At 32.2% G+C, this 17,230-nt stretch overlaps 2 pseudogenes across 1 annotated transcript; both read left to right on the top strand.

The window, feature by feature from the left end:
* Nucleotides 1-7,600: 7,600 nt before the first annotated feature.
* Nucleotides 7,601-9,248, top strand: LOC114312940 (pentatricopeptide repeat-containing protein At3g61360-like; annotated as a pseudogene).
* Nucleotides 9,249-14,296: 5,048 nt separating this feature from the next.
* On the top strand, nt 14,297-17,052 carry LOC114312966 (pentatricopeptide repeat-containing protein At3g61360 pseudogene; annotated as a pseudogene). Its single transcript, XR_014349351.1, has 2 exons — nt 14,297-14,429; nt 15,321-17,052. The product of XR_014349351.1 is annotated as a pentatricopeptide repeat-containing protein At3g61360 pseudogene (transcript).
* The last annotated feature ends 178 nt before the right edge of the window (nt 17,053-17,230 follow it).

Below are 17,230 nucleotides of genomic sequence, written 5' to 3'. Positions count from 1 at the left end.
TGAAGGTTTGAAATGGTTGTGCTCAGCCTGTGCTTTCAAAGTAAAATTTTTGGTATTTCAAAGTAAACTTTTACTTTATTGCAGAGTAAAATTTTACTTTTTTCAGAGTAAAACATTGCCTTCATTCACATGAAAGTAAAAATTTACTGCCTTTCAAAGTAAAAATTTACTATGTTGTTGAGTGGTTGTCTATGGGTATGATAAGCTTGTGGATTCATAGTAAAATTTTACTATATTTCAGAGTAAAATGTTACTTTTAGATTAAAGTTTTACCTTATTTCAGAGTAAAATTTTACTTTTATAAAGAGTAAAATTTTACTTTTATGCAGAGTACATTTTTCTTTTAGATCCAGAGTCTAACACTTTGCTCATTGTTCAGAATAAAATTTTACTTTTATACAAAGTAAAATTTTACTTTTAGATTCAGGGTGTAACATTTTATTCTTATTTCAGAGTAAAATTTTACTTTTATGCTGAGTAAAATTTTACTTTTATGCATAGTAAAATTTTATTTTTAGATTCTGAGTGTAACATTTTGCTTTTATTTCAGAGTAAAATTTTAATTTTATGCAGAGTAAAATTTTACTTTTAAATTCCGAGTGTAACAATTTACTTTATTTTAAGGTAAAGTAAAATTTTACTTTTATGCAACGTAAAATTTTACTTTATTTCAAAGTAAACTTTTACTTTATTTCAGACAGTATGTTAGTTCCTTAGAAAAACATTTCCAACCTGTACCAAAATTTACCACAATAAACAAACTCCCCTGATGCTCATCATGCACTCTTTGTGCAAAAATAATCTAACAGCACAATGACATATATCATCAAAGATACACAAGTATAACCTATATCATTGTATTTTATCCATAACAATGTTAATTCCTAGTCAAAACAATATCCTGCTATAATAATGTATTAATCTCCAAACCACAGTAAAATTTACTAGAACAATAAACATAACATGTACTATCTAATACTTTTTTAGTATTCTTTCTCTTACAATTACTTTTTCACCATTCTTTCATTTACAAAAATCGAAATTACATTCATCGTTCACAGTACTTCCCCAAAAGTTGTCCACACTGTTGTCCTTGAGGTCTTAGCTCTTGCCCTTTTTTTTTTTTTTTTTTAAGGTTGAATTGTTCCTCAGTCCATGCTTTTGGATAATCATTCAAAAATTGGTGCACTATTGATGCTCGGAAATCGTTAATTTCATCTTCTTCCATAGAATTTGCAATAGGCTCATCTCTTATGATTTGACGCATGATATAATATACAATAATTCCGCAATCAACACTGTTAATAAAAATCAAGATCTTGTTAGATTTGGTCAAATTTGAAAACTACCAATTCAAGCATGTAGTAGTAGCATGAAATACTTACAATGTTGGGCATTGTTGTAGACTATCTTTTACCGAAACCAAGTTTGCAAACTTTCTTCTACCTCTCTTCGTTTTGTTGGCCAACTTGTTCTCCACATATGTTATCTAACATCATTGCATAATTGTTTGGTCATAATTAAATACAAGAATAAAAAACAGTAAAAAATTACTGTTAATATGACGCAAAGCACTTGCAATCTTTTTTGCATCCTTAAGGTAAGGATCTTCTCTGTTGTCTCTTGGCCTTAAAGAATTGTAATGTCTCCACTCATCAAATTCAGTGTCAACTACAAGAAATGTCCAGTGGTAGGGTTTTTCTTTCTTCTTGTTCCCATTGGAGTTCATGTAAAAGTGAAGGTATCTGTATCCACTCAAATCTTGCTCAAGCACTTCGTCAATTAAATGATTTCTCAAATCTCCATAACCCCATTTCACTAGTAACTGCATTTAATCATATAAGAGTGTCATGTCTCAAGTTGTGTTGGTAACACACTGTATGAGTTGTCAATCTTTGGCAAACGAAATAGTAAAATTTAACTCTAAAATATAGTACAATGTTACACAAAACCACAGTAAAATTTTATCAATTCAAACTAAACACAAATTGATGGCTTACCTAACAAAGGCTTGAGAAAAAGAATGACTTATTCTTTTCTGGCTTCTTTGCTTGTTGCTCAATTTGAAGCATTTCCACAAAGCTGTCAATGACCTACAAAAACAAAAATCAATTAAATATATGTTAATAAAATGAACTATTTTTAGTTATTGAAGTAAACATTAGTCATTGAAAATTGTATGACCACTTACATTATTTGCAGTATCACCATCTCTCAGAATTGCATCCACATCATGCAATGTAACATATACTTCATTTCCTGTGCCGGACCATATGATTGCTCTAGTCATAAGGTAAAAAAAATGTTGATTAACACGTTGCAGTTTGATAACAGTAAAAATCTATTGTTTGATAAAATTAAAATGGTCTTACTCTGTGGTTTCCAAATTGTAAATCTTGGTCAGTAGAAACTTATCATTCTCATCAAGCAATTTGCATATTACAGCCTTATCTGGAAACAAAACCCTTTTAACTGACTTTGGTTGCCTTAGAGGCAAGTTGTCAACACAAATCACTTCATTTGATATCACTTCAATTGCTTGTTTTGTGGTCTTTTTTTTCTTTGCCTCTCTTAGCTCACATTCAAAATCAGACATCTCTTTTTTCTTCCTCGCCTTGATTTTAATTTTCTTGACCATGGATGTTTGCAATGGCTTTATGACTATAGGTGTTTCTTTCAATGTAGTTTGTATCCTAAAGTTTTGCCCTTGCTCTACTCCGTTAGCATGTGGCATTTGTTTAGAAGCAAAAGCTTAGGTAGCCACATGAACTGCATTTTCTTCAATCTGTTCAACCAATGGTTTATTTTCAGATTCGAGTATTTCAAACTCCTTTCTCAATTTCTCCATTTCTTTCTTTATGTTGCTCATCTTTTCCTTCATTTCTTTTGTTTTTGCCTCTTGATCCTCTTGTATTTTTTGCATTGTTTCTCTCATTTTCTTCAGTTCTTCAACCAATGCCATATTCTCACTTTTCAGCCTCTTGTTTTCTTTTGAACTCGTTCTAATTTCCCAAGATCAATGAAGTCCTTCAAATGTTGATCATCTTCTAAAGCTTTGGCTACATTGATCTTCATCTTCTTTAGTCTCCAAATTTTTCTTTACGTCCAATGCATCTTATTTCTCATCATTACAAATGAGTTTCATTTCTTCTTTGGAAATGGGCTTCAGTTCATCGTGATCCACTTACATTTGAAAAATAGAAAAAAAAAAAAGAAGTCAGCAATGAAGCAAACTTTAACCACCAGAGTAAAATTTTACTCTGTTTCAAAGTAAAAGTTTACTCTGATTGTAAGTAAACTTTTACTCTGATTTTAAGTAAACTTTTACTCTGTTCAAGAGTAAGTACATTTTTACTCTGTTTCAAAGTAAAATTTTATTCTGATTGAAAGTAAAAATTTACTCTAATTGTAAGTAAAGTTTACTCTGATTGGAAGTAAACTTTTACTCTGTTCAAGAGTAAGTAAAATTTTACTCTGTTTCAAAGTAAAAGTTTACTCTGATTGTAAGTAAACTTTTATTCTGATTTTAAGTAAACTTTTACTCTGTTCAAGAGTAAGTAAAATTTTACTCTGTTTCAAAATAAAAGTTTACTCTAATTGTAAGTAAACTTTTACTCTGATTTTAAGTAAACTTTTACTTTGTTCAAGAGTACGTAAAATTTTACTCTGTTTCAAAATAAAATTTTACTCTGATTGAAAGTAAAAGTTTACTCTGATTGTAAGTAAACTTTTACTCTGATTTTAAGTAAACTTTTACTCTGTTCAAGAGTAAGTAAAATTTTACTCTATTTCAAAGTAAAAGTTTACTCTGATTGTAAGAGTAAACTTTTACTTTGATTTTAAGTAAACTTTTACTCTGTTCAAGAGTAAGTAAAATTTTACTTTGTTTCAAAGTAAAATATTACTCTGATTGAAAGTAAAAGTTTACTCTGATTGTAAGTAAACTTTTATTCTAATTTTAAGTAAACTTTTACTCTGTTCAAGAGTAAGTAAAATTTTACTCTGTTTCAAAGTAAAAGTTTACTCTAATTTTAAGTAAACTTTTACTCTGTTCAAAAGTAAGTAAAATTTTACTCTGTCTCAAAGTAAAAGTTTACTTAACTTTAATTGTAAGTAAACTTTTACTTTGATTTTAAGTAAACTTTTACTTTGTTCAAGAGTAAGTAACATTTTATTCTGTTTCAAAGTAAAAGTTTACTTTGATTGCAAGTAAACTTTTACTCTAATTTTAAGTAAACTTTTACTCTGTTCAAGAGTAAGATTTTATTATGTAAGTACAATTTTAAGCAAAGTGAACTAGTAAGGCTGAATTTGGAAAGATGATACCTCTTCGGACTTTAGTGTTTGCAATGACCGCTTCATTAGCTTTTTTCTCAATGTTGATAAGTCCCATCAAAGGAACCTTGGACACAAATTTTTTCCTTGAGGTTGAATGAGCGTAGTGTGCTCGCGTAACTAGTACTACAAAATAAAAAATCGAAATTAGTTAATTCTCTAAAGATAGATTGAGTAATATTTCAAGTAGTTCAATTTACTTACCAAAAGAAGAAGTACACATCCAGTTACATTTTCAGGACTTCCCAGTGAAGACTGGATTGAAGTAGTCAACGTGGATACAACTGTAGTCGACCATGCATATAAATTCATCATTTCTAAATCTTCTACAAGGGCGACAAAGCCCATCCAACTGTTAGACCAGTTGTTGGTAATAGCAAAGTTGCCACAACAAATAAACACATTATTTGTGCAACATCCTCAACATCAACTGTCGTTGTGCCTTCCAATGCATCTCCTAATGCCTCTTGCAAACTCTTTACTGATATTCTTGACATATTACGAAACCTTTTCTGCACAAAAGGTGATTATTGTTTCTTCCCATACGAGACGTCTACTTTTTTCATTCCTGATTTTATCCAAAAAATCAAAGTAACGTCACTGTCCCGTATGTCATACGTTTTCCCCCAAGCTTAAATCCCTTTGCATAAAAGCCATAAGATTTTATCACATCCATGACATTATCGTCAACTTTCTTGAACTTGTTTAACACCATATCTTCTTTCTTCCAAAAAGATTTAAACAACATCTCAAAAGGTGTTCTCTCGAGGGCAATAATATGTCTTTCAGTGAACCATGTGTCTTGCATTAGGTTTATCAATGAAACAACATTTGACCTATATTCTTTCACATAGTTCTCCCTCTCCCGTACTCCATGTACAATATTCAACTTTGAAGGTTTTGTTGTTGAAGGCATTGGATTGCTTTCATTAGAGCCTTTATCATCACTAGCATTGGATTGAAATTCTTTACTACTTTTGCTTTTTTTTTTTAGGGACTTTCTTCTTTTGAATAGCCGTAGGTGGAACTTCAAAATCATCATCATCATCATCACCACATTTGCTTCTTGTAACAACCATTTTAAAAAACTAAAAAGTTTCCCTATATCAACAGTGTAACATTTTTCTTTAAACAACAAAGTGACAAAACAATAAGCACTAAAGAAAATGCATAAACATTGTAATGAGACAGTAAAGTTTTACTCTATTTGGCAGTAAAACTTTACTTTTATTGAAAGTAAAATTTTACTTTGAACATTATGCCCTAGGAAATAAACAAAAACACCTACAAAATTTATAGAACCAAGAATCAAGAAAACCTTGTCTCAATTTTGACTATAAGCAACACAGTTCTGAAATTAACATATAAAATTCACATTCAAACCGAAATCAGAGAAATGACGAAACTACAATCGCATTCACATACATAAATACATACATATATATATATATATATATATATATATATATATATATATTCATATACAAATTGATATGCACATTTATGTAATGAGCAAAGGCTAGAGAACACATACAACAAGAAATCAAGAGGCATTGATGAAAACATAAAAATGCACAAAGCATTGTAATAAAACAACAAAGTTTTAAAGTAAAATTTTACTCTGTTTATAAGTAAAACTTTCCTCTCATTATAAGCAAAATTTTACTCTGGTTGAAAGTAAAATTTTACTCTGAAAAATTCATGAAGCAAGCGAAATTGAAAGCATTGAAATTGCAGGACCAAAACACTACAGAAATCAAAGCAACAAAATTGAAGCAAAACTGCATACAGCGTTCCGAAATACCTATATTAGTTTTCAAAATTTTTAAACCTTAACATTCTCACATGATTTAGTAATTAAAAGTATTTAAAGATAGTAATAAAATTTTAGAACAGATGATCCTTAGTGTAACCCAAAATCCCAAACTCTACTCACCTTAATGCAACAATGAAAAAAAAAGAAAAGAAAAAAACAAGTGTATTAAAATCACCGACCTCTGTATTTTGTTAGAATATCATTTTGTTATAAATCGAACAAAATCTTATATGTTAATAATTTCAAATAAACAATTTTTCAGCAGCACTGATTCAACACACACATTACCAAAGGGTTAAGATGAAACGAGGATAAGTGGCGGCCATATTTAACACAAAACCCTTAGCAATCTTACAATCCTAGCCCATACCATGCCAACGTAATCTCATACACCACTCCCAAAATGAAAACAAACCCGGGCAGACTTCATAATATCAAAAAACTAGCAGAAAGGGGAAAAAATCACCTGCAAAATGTGTGTCCAAGAGAGAGAGTAAATCGTAATGCGGAGGTCAATTCGAGCGCAAGCGACAAACCTGTAACGTTGCAGGGGTAGAAAGACAAGTAGCTCTAGAGAGAGAGAGTAATGACACTCATGGGAGGGTTTTCAATCGATGCTAGGGTTTTCGAATGATGATATTCAGATGAGGGTTTTCAATTGATGAAACAAAGTGAGGGGAGAGAAACGGTGGAACTGTTTCATATTTCCCCATATTTTTTTAATTGAGAGGCTTTTGGGGCCATTGTTTTATTTCGTGGGCTTCACACAAAATAGGCCCAATGGGAGGGGCTTTTCACCAAAAATCCCATAAAACTATAAGTTACAACTTTTTGTTTGTTTGTAGTCACAAAAAAATTTACTTACACATATAATCATTAAAATTACAAATAAAAATTTACTTTCATATATATATTAAGATAGGAAATAATCATTACAAATACTTTAAAAAATAAAAATCTAGTCTTGTTGCCTTTTTTTGAGCCTCGTGTTCAATTGAGCCTATAGTATTTGAGTCTTTATATATATATATATATATATGTATATATCTAAAACACAAAATTTTATTTGGAGGCCCCTAGCCCAAATTTGGGGGCCCAAGGCGCAGGCCTCTCTTGTCTGCCCTCAGGGCCGGCCCTATTTACAGGCCCAACAGTACCTTCCAATTCGATTACATACGGGAGGGAAGCATCACCCTTCTTTTAAGTCGAACCATCAACAGAATTGAATGGAATTTCCCTAATTGTTAATAATAAAAAATAAATAAATAAAACAATAATAAAAAATAAAAACTTTGAAGCCCGGAAACATGACAATTGAGGGAGTAAATTGACATAAGCTTCATGATTTGAGAGGTCGAAGCGAATTTTCCAAAAATCAGGACACGGTTCCTCTCTCTCTCTCTCTCTCTCTCGTGCCATCGTCTCTCTCTTTGACCACACACCAAGAAGATGGGGAAGGTATGGTGTATTAGGGCCAAGGGGTAAGCTATTTTATAGCTTAATTTGATTGCCAAATTTTTTCGATTTGGGATTTTTCATAATTTGATTTGATGTTTCGGTTTGAGTTTCTAGATTATCACTTTTTATTTTTATTTTTTTGGGTTTGTTTGTTTGTGTTTTTTTGTTGTAATTGCATTGGGTATATATTTGTATGTTTTAGATGTGTTTATGGTAGCATTTGGATATGCATTGAAAATGTTTGATAGATGTAGGTTTCTTATTTGTTGCAAACTTGGTTGCTCTTGTTTTGAAAAACAATGCTAGGAGCACATAATTGATCACAGAATGGTTCACAAAAAATGCATTGATATTTTATTGATAATCTAGATGTTGTTTCACATCCTATATTCACTCAAGCATATCTCTTATACCAGTTTCTCTCTATCTAGTTGCATACCACATCTGCTTCATGTATAACAATTGCCAGTCAATTCTAACCAATGTATATGTTTGATTAATAGGGTATTGAGATCAGTAAAACTTTGCATCCATAGATGGAAGTTGAGTGTTGTGTCTTGTTTTGAAGAAAGAGGTCATGCTTCATTTGGTCAAACTGAATAGATACAGTAAACTAGGTTCTAAAAAACTTGCATTATTTCGTACCTTTGCTTTTGAATCAACCTGCCAGCCAAAAGAAATTGAAATCGAGAGAATCATCAAAATTGTTAACGACCACCCTTTCCCTGATCACCTGCTTTACCCCACTCTTTTGCAACATATCCCGCCATCTGTGCTTTCAACTCCGCTTGTGAAAAATGTGCTCAATCGTCTCTTTGCAGCACACTCCAATGGCCTTAAAGCCTTTGAATTCTTCAAATTCTCCCTTCAACACTCCTACTTCCGCCCAAGTTCAGATGCTTTTGAGAAGACGCTCCATATACTTGCACGAATGCGCTACTTTGATAAAGCTTGGGAATTGATGGAAGAAATTCAACGAACACACCCTTCCTTGCTAACCCTAAAATCCATGAGCATCTTGTTATCGAGAATTGCTAAGTTCTAGACCTACGAAGATACCCTTGAAGCGTTTGAGAGGGTGGAGAAAAATATATTTGTAGGGAGGAAATTTGGCACCGATGAGTTTAATGCACTACTTAGAGCGTTTTGTACTCAAAGGCAGATGAAGAAGGCAAGGTCTGTGTTCAACAAGATGCATCCTCCATTTTCTCCCAACACCAAGACCATGAATATTTTGCTATTGGGTTTCAAGGAATCAGGTGATGTTACCGCTATAGAACTGTTCTACCATGAGATGGTTCGAAGAGGCTTTAAGCCGAATAATGTGACTTACAATATTAGAATTGATGCTTACTGCAAGAAATGATGTTTTGGTGATGGTTAGAAACTTCTTACGGAAATGGAAGGTGTAAATCCCTTGCCTACAATAGAGACAATAACAACATTGATTCATGGCGCAGGGGCTGCTCGAAACATAGCTAAAGCAAGAGAGTTGTTTGAAGAGATTCCCATGAGAAACTTAAGGCCTGATACTGGTGCTTATAATGCTTTATTGAGTTCTCTTGTAAGATGCAGGGACGTGGAGTCTGCAACCAACTTAATGGATGATATGAAAGAGAAAGGCATGGATTTTACATAGACTTCACAAGCCTAAACCCTTGCAAATCTTAGGTGATTCACAATCACTCTCAAGATTTCAAGAACACAGTGTTTGCAACACTTTTACAAGATGAAATGGTATTTTTGCTTTCAAAGAAAGCTTATAATAAATATCTCTCAAAGATAGATATATAAAATGAAGTTTTGATTTTTTTGTAAATCTCACACAAGAAAGATGAGCCTAATGCTATAAGACTCAGTGTATAATTTCTGAGAGAGGATGTGAGTGATTATAGATCAAAGAATATTTTCAAGTTTTTTGTTGTAATTTGTTTACATTAGAGGCTTTGGTATATATAATGAAACTTATAGCCGTTTATAGCCGTTGTATTCATTTGAATTTATAACCATTTATAATCGTTGTAGTCAGTTGAATTTATAGCCGTTGTACTTCCATCGTTACCAATTTGAATATCTTCCACTTGAACCTTTTGGCCTGCTGCTATGCTAGGTTGTTTGAACCTTTGTTTTGGGCTGTTTGAACTCTTGATTTAATCAAATATTAAATACATTCTAACAACATTTAGGATAAAGGTTTAGGTGAGAAATAATGGGACAAAATAAATTTTGATTTTATTAAAACATAAAATCATCAAAATAAATGTTGATTCTATTTTTCTCTTTCAAATAAATCATCAAAATAAATTTTGATTATATTTTTCTCTTCCAAATAAATTAAAACATAATTAAATAAATCATCAAAATAAATAAGTCTAACATGTTACTACTACTGTTTACTATTATAGAGATCGCTGTCAGTTCCAGTTCTTGGAACTTCTATTTACTGTATTGATGGCATGGTTATCAATTCTGACTGTTCGGTCTTTTATGACCTACTGTATTGTTTTGCTATTGGATGTCCCACATATAACTGCTATGATTACAATATGATTATGAAATGAGAAACTGATTTGCTGATGATAATGGACTATTTTAAATACTGTAAGGATATCATTCATAACCCCTTTAAACTGTTGTTATTCACTGGGCTCTAACTCACTGTATATGTATATGTATGTAGATGATCAAGCGCATGACTATACTTAGAGATGTTTGCCTGGAATCTGTTTTTGTCAGTCAACCTATGGACCTCCCATGGAGGTTCTTGATATGTCAAGTGCCAAGGCTATGTGATTAAAGTCTAATAAGTTTTTGTTTATTTTGTATATAAGACTAAGTCCCTTTTGTCTCATCTGTATATATATGATAACGCAGGAATGATTCGATAATATACGTATATAAAAATAAAAATAAAAAATGTTTAAATATTTTATGTCTCATGTAAGTCTGTAAAGCTCAATGGACGATGTATATTTGTATTTTGCTTTCGCTAGCCCCTAATATTATGTATTTGTTTAAGAGGCCTTCGGTAATCCCAAGTCATGACACACACACACACACACACACACACACACACACATATAAATGTCTCAAAGTAGAATTCTACTATGAATCAATATTTGAATCATTTTTTTCCATAATTGAACTAGTTGGTAATTCAAATTTTATTTAAATTTTTTGAACTTTTGCATTTTTAACTATAAAATTACTAATCAAGTTTGTTTTAACCAAGTTATCAATCAAACTCATTCAATCTTTCTTGGGACATACTTCACTGATTGTACGATTTAATCAATTTTAAATTTGAAACGTTTCTTTTTTCCATAAATAATTGTAAGTAATAACTATAATTAATAATATTCTATATATAATTCATATATTTAAAAAACAACCATCAATTAATTTTAAATAATTCACACTACAACATTTTCTTAGTTTAGTGACATTTGAAAGTGCCACAAAACTATTCTTCTAATGACATTTTTTGGTCTTGTGACATTTTGAACAAGTGCCACTTCTATCGGTGCCACGGTAGATATGAGTGTCACGGTAGATACTTGCAAGTGCCACTGCACCATCATGGCTAAAAACTTTCAATGACATTTTAATATCATGGTAGATATTATTTGTGGCACTATCAAGCGCCATTAAAAAAAGAGTTAGTGACACTTATAAGTGTCATTACACCATCAAGACTAAAACCTTTCAATGACACTTTAATGTCACAGTAGGCACTATTCGTGACGCTATCAAGTGCCATTCATGACGATAATTCGTTGTAGAACAATTTGATCCGCTCTTGCGGAGACTCGAACCGCCAACCTCCCGCACCATAAACCTTATACACCACACTCTTCCCACTACACCTCTATAACACCACATGATTATATATGCAATTTATATTATTTATATAGTACATATATCCATATTAATATAAAAGTATATGTATAAACATAATTATTTTATTGAACATAATTTATGTAAAATAAACTATTTATTACCAAAATAAAAAAAGACCACTTTTGGCGACTAAAAATATTTTTTAGTCGCCAATTCTATACTTTTGGCTACTAATTATTTTTTAGTTGCTAAAAAACCTAACTTTTGTCAACCAAAATCGGATTTGATCGCCAAAGATGCACTTTCAGCTACCAAAATTTTGGTCACCAAAAAATTTTATTCCCGCCCTAGGATTTTAGTTCTCCCGCGCTAAAAATGACCACTTTTGGCGACTAAACTTATTTTTTAGTCGCCAATTATAGACTTTGGCTACTAAAATTTTTTTTGACACCAAAAAGCTTTACTTTTGGCTACTAAAATATTTTTAGTTGGTAAAACCCATATAATCACCGACCAAACTTATTTTTAGTCGCCAATTGTAGACTTTTGGCTACTAAATTTTTTTAGTCGCCAAAAAACTTTACTTTGGGCTACTAAAAATTTTTTAATCACTAAAACCCATATAATCAGCGACCAAACTTAGTTTTAGTCGCCAATTGTAGACTTTTGGCTACTAAAATTGTTTAGTCGCCAAAAAGCTTTACTTTTGGCAACTAATGCTGCTTTGGTCGCTGAAAGCTATACTTTCAGCGACCAAATTTTTTTGGTCAGGAAATTTAATCGCTGAATATGCTTTTTCCTGTAGTGTATATTGAGTTTAATTCATTTATTTTTAATCATTTACTGCATTTTAAAAATTTAAAAAATATATTGACATTTTTTATTTTTTCAAAAATATCATTATAAGCTTGCAAAGTTTTTGCCTTAGTGGCATTTCGCAAAATGCTATAAAATATTTGTTTATGACACTTTTCACCTAAGTGCCATAAAAAGTAATTTGCACCTACCTAGTGTCCTGACATTTTTTAAAAAATGCCATTGCAACTAAAGTTTAGTGACATCTATTGGCAAATGTCACGAACATAATTTTTTGTGTCATTATTTTATAAAATGTCATAAAATTGGTGTGACATTTCTTTATTGAAATGCCACTAGAATCTTATATGTTTTGTGGTTCTGTGGCATTTTTCTAAAACATTTAATGCCAATTTTTATTTTTGTGGCATTTTCTAAAAACATGCTACTAGTGTAGTGCCACTAAAGTGTAAATTTGTTGTAGTGACATTTTTGTTGTAGTGAAGTGACACTTTTTTTAATTGAAATGCCACTAGAGCCTTGTATGTTTGTGGGTCTATGACATTTTTCTAAAAAATGCCACCAAATATTCTTTTTGTGACATTTTTTAAGAACATGCCACTAGTATGGTGTCACTAAAATATGTTTTTGTTGTAGTGTTGTGACACTTGTTCATTGAAATGTCACTAGAGCCTTTTATGTTTGTCGTTTTGTGACATTTTTCAAAAACGTGCCGCTAAATATCATTTTTGTGGCATTTTCTAAAAATATGCCACTAGTGTTGTGCCACAAAAGTATGTTTTCGTTGTAGTTTTGTGACACTTGTTCATTGAAATGTCACTAGAACCTTTTATGTTTGTCGTTTTGTGGCATTTTTCAAAAATGTGCCACTAAATATCATTTTTTGTGGCATTTTCCAAAAATATGCCACTAGTGTAGTGCCACTAAAGTATGTTTTTGTTGTAGTGTCACCATATCAATAATTTTTGTTTTTTTGAGACCCTTTTGAGCAAGTATGATAACCAAAAAAAAAAAATAAGAACTATTTTTGGAAGATAGTTATAATTAACTTTTTGATTAAAAATTGATTAAAAATTACTTTTTGTGAGAAAAAAAAAATAAATTATAATCTGAAAAGTGAATTATACCTCACTCTCAAAAGACTCCCACGAGTTACTTGATATTTTATCAATTTTTTTAGGACCTCTTTCCATCAATGAGTAATGATTCATCCCCCCTTTTCCCCCCACCCCCTTTGACCCCCTCTCTCTCTCATTGGTTACCTTTTCTTTTTCTTTTTCTTTTTTTTTCTGCCCCTCCAATCACCACCTGCCACGTGACAAATGGGGGTGAGGGAGTGACCCCCAAAAGGGGTCCCAAGCATTATTCTTCCATCAATTTTCGGAACACAAAGTGGCGGCTTGTGCCCAAAGCCAGCAGTGGAGAGAGAGCAGTAGAGAGAGAGTACAAAGAAGACAATTAAATAGAAGAGACAGAAAAAATGTTTTGGTTTGGTTAGGATTTGGTAAACAATATATATACGTAACTAGTTTGGTCACTTCGTAAAAATTTGTCTAAATTTGTCCTTATGGATGATATTTTTGAGTGTGGACATTTCAGGAAAAAAAAAATTTTAAATTAAATTTATGCATCCAGTGTCCTTTTTATGATTTTTTTTATCTAATTTTACAATTAAATTCATGAATTCCTTCCAACAATATCACTTAAAATCTCAATTTGAATAATTTTACTTGTCACATCATTCTTTTTGTTTAAATTTTTCTTATGCATAGAGTTTTTCCAAATTAATATCAACATTTTATGTTGTGTTTGATTTATAAATTTAGATAAAATTTTAAAAAAGAAATATACATATATATATATATATATAATTATATTTTATTACCGTATTTTCTCTTTTCTTTTTTAAATCACCGCCAATGAATTAAAATAAGAAAATTAGTTCGAAGAATTTAAATTCACTGTAATGTTTTTTAAAAATTACAAATAAATAATAAATTATATATATATATTAATAATTAATTTGTAATAACTTCACCATCCCTGACATCGCTCTCCAACCCCTCTGTCTCTCTCCGACCTCCGCGTCTGACAATATAAACTAAAATTCAGTCAATCGGGAAAAGGCCGACAAACGGAAAATATACCAAGAAGACGGGAAGGCGTAAGCTATTTTGAGGATTTCTTAAAGCTTAATTTGATTGCCAAATTTTTGGGTTTAAAATTTTTACAGATTTGGGATTTTTCATAATTTGATTTGAGATTTTGTTTTGAGTTTCAAAATTAGCACTTGTTTTTCTGTTTGTTTGTTGTAATTGCATTGGGTGTTATTTGTATGTTTTAGTTGTGTTTATGATAGTCTTTGTAATGCATTGAAAGTGTTTGTGAAAATGTTTGTGATAATATTCTCAAACGAAATTATATATATATATGTGTGTGTGTGTGTGTGTGTGTGTGTGTTGACATTTCATGGAACAGATATAATTCTTTTGCCTATTATTGTCTTATACTAATTCTTCTCGAAATTTTTTCTCTCTTCTTTCTTCTTATTTATTTATTTGTTATTTTTTACAGCAGTGTTAGGAATACAGAATGATTCATAGAAAATATAATGGATGGTTGGGATTAAACCCCCTTTACTGGGTTCATATTTAAAATAAATTTCATCCTGTCAATGCACTTCCTGTGATTCATTCTGTGTTTCTATTTTGTGTTTTTGTTATTTATATTTTTTGGGTGATGGTTAAATATTATACTTTCTAGTTGGATACCATGGGTTGGTTCAGGAAGGGGTTGGCTTTTTGGCTTTTTTGGCTATTTTAGCCTGGGCTAAAAAGGTTGATTTGGGAAGAGTTTTTTGGCTTTTTTGATTTTTTTTGTTAGAGGAAAGTGTAATGATTATGGGTTGGATTTGATATTTTGTTTTTTGTGGTTAAAATAGCCTATTTTGTCTTTTGTGGTTAAAATGGCCAAAAAAGCCTAGTTCAGCTCTTCTCAAATAGTGCCGGCAACATGTTCCTGTCAATTCTAACCAATTTATCTGTTTGATTAGTAGGGTTTGGAGATCAGTAAAGCTTTGCATCCATGGATGGAAGTTGAGTGTTGTGTCTTGTTTTGAAGAAAGAGGTCATGCTTCATTTGGTCAAACTGAATAGATACAGTAAATTTTTTCCTCAAAAGCTAGCATTATTTCGTACCTTTGCTTTTAAATCAACCTCCCAGCCTCACTCTTCTGTAGAAAAACAAATTGAAATCGAGACAATCATCAAAATTGTTAATGATCATCCTTTTCCTGATCACCCACTTCACCCCACTCTTCTGCAAAATATCCCGCAATCAGTGCTTTCACCTCTGCTTGTGAAAAATGTGCTTGGTCGCCTCTTTGCAGCACATTCCAATGGCCTTAAAGCCTTTGAATTCTTCAAATTCTCCCTTCAACACTCCCACTTCTGCCCAAGTTTAGATGCTTTTGAGAAGACACTCCATATCCTTGCACGAATGCGCTACTTTGATAAAGCTTGGGAATTGATGGAAGAAATCCAATGAACACACCCTTCCTTGCTAACCCTAAAATCCATGAGCATCATGTTATCGAGAATCGCTAAGTTCCAAACCTTCGAAGATACCCTTGAAGCATTCGAGAGGATGGAGAAAAATATATTTGTAGGGAGGAAATTTGGCACCGATGAGTTCAATGTACTACTTACAGCGTTTTGTACGCAAAGGCAGATGAAGGAGGCAAGGTCTGTGTTCAACAGGATGCATCCTCGATTTTCTCCCAACACCAAGACCATGAATATTTTGCTGTTGGGTTTCAAGGAATCAGGTGATGTTACTGCGGTAGAACTGTTCTACCATGAGATGGTTTGAAGAGGTTTTAAGCCCAATAATGTGACTTACAATATTAGAATTGATGCTTACTGCAAGAAAGGATGTTTCAGTGATGGTTTGAGACTTCTTACAGAAATGGAAGGCGTAAATTGCTTGCCTACAATAGAAACAATAACAACATTGATTCATGGCGCAGGGGTTGCCCGAGACATAGCTAAAGCAAGAGAGTTGTTCGAAGAGTTTCCCATGAGAAACTTAAGGCCTGATACTGGTGCTTATAATGCTTTATTGAGTTCTCTTGTAAGATGCAGGGACATGGAGTCTGCAACCGGCTTAATGGATGAGATGGAAGAGAAAGGCATTGAGCATGACAATATCACATACCATACTATGTTCTTTGGCTTAATGAAGTCAAAAAATTTGGACTCTGTTTCGGAACTCTTTGACAAGATGACGAAGGAAAACTTTGTTCCCAAGACGCGAACAGTGGTGATGTTGATGAAATTCTTTTGTGCAAATTATCAGCCTGATTTGGGATTGAATTTGTGGGGCTACCTATTAGAGAGAGGTCGCTGCCAGCATGGCCATGCATTGGATCTATTGGCAACATCATTGTGCTCGCATGGGAAGGTGCAAGAAGCTTTTGAGTGCTCCAAACAAATGTTGGAGAGAGGAAGGCATGTGAGCGAGGCGGTGTTTCGGATGTTGGAGAGGTTTCTGCTGCAGGCTGGAGACACGGAAAAGTTAAGGACGCTTGACGTGATGATCAAGCGACTACAAAATATTTTGCCGCCATCAAGAGGTCATGCTACTGGTATTCTTTACCCCACCAAAATGGACTAATTGAGTTTAGCTTGAATTTTTATTAAAACTAGCTTTATTGCTATGTTGTAATCCTTGTATTTTACATTTTTTGATCAGCATTTGCATGTTATGATCAGTTTTTTGATCACTTACATCTATTGTTTAGTTGAGATGTTTGATTTAACATAATAGTTCTTCTATCTTCTATCTGAAATACATTGGCTTATATGTAGTCATTAGTCCCACCCAAAAAAATAAAATAAAATAAATAAATCCAAATTCTGAAATTTTGATGGTAAAATGATTTTTTGGTATCTGATTCACAGTGAA

This window comes from Camellia sinensis, chromosome 13 (assembly GCF_055761805.1).
Source record: "Camellia sinensis isolate YWXY chromosome 13, ASM5576180v1, whole genome shotgun sequence".
NCBI lineage: Eukaryota > Viridiplantae > Streptophyta > Magnoliopsida > Ericales > Theaceae > Camellia > Camellia sinensis.
The sequence above is the reverse complement of the archived record's forward strand: the minus strand, read 5'-3'. Positions and strand labels throughout refer to the sequence as shown.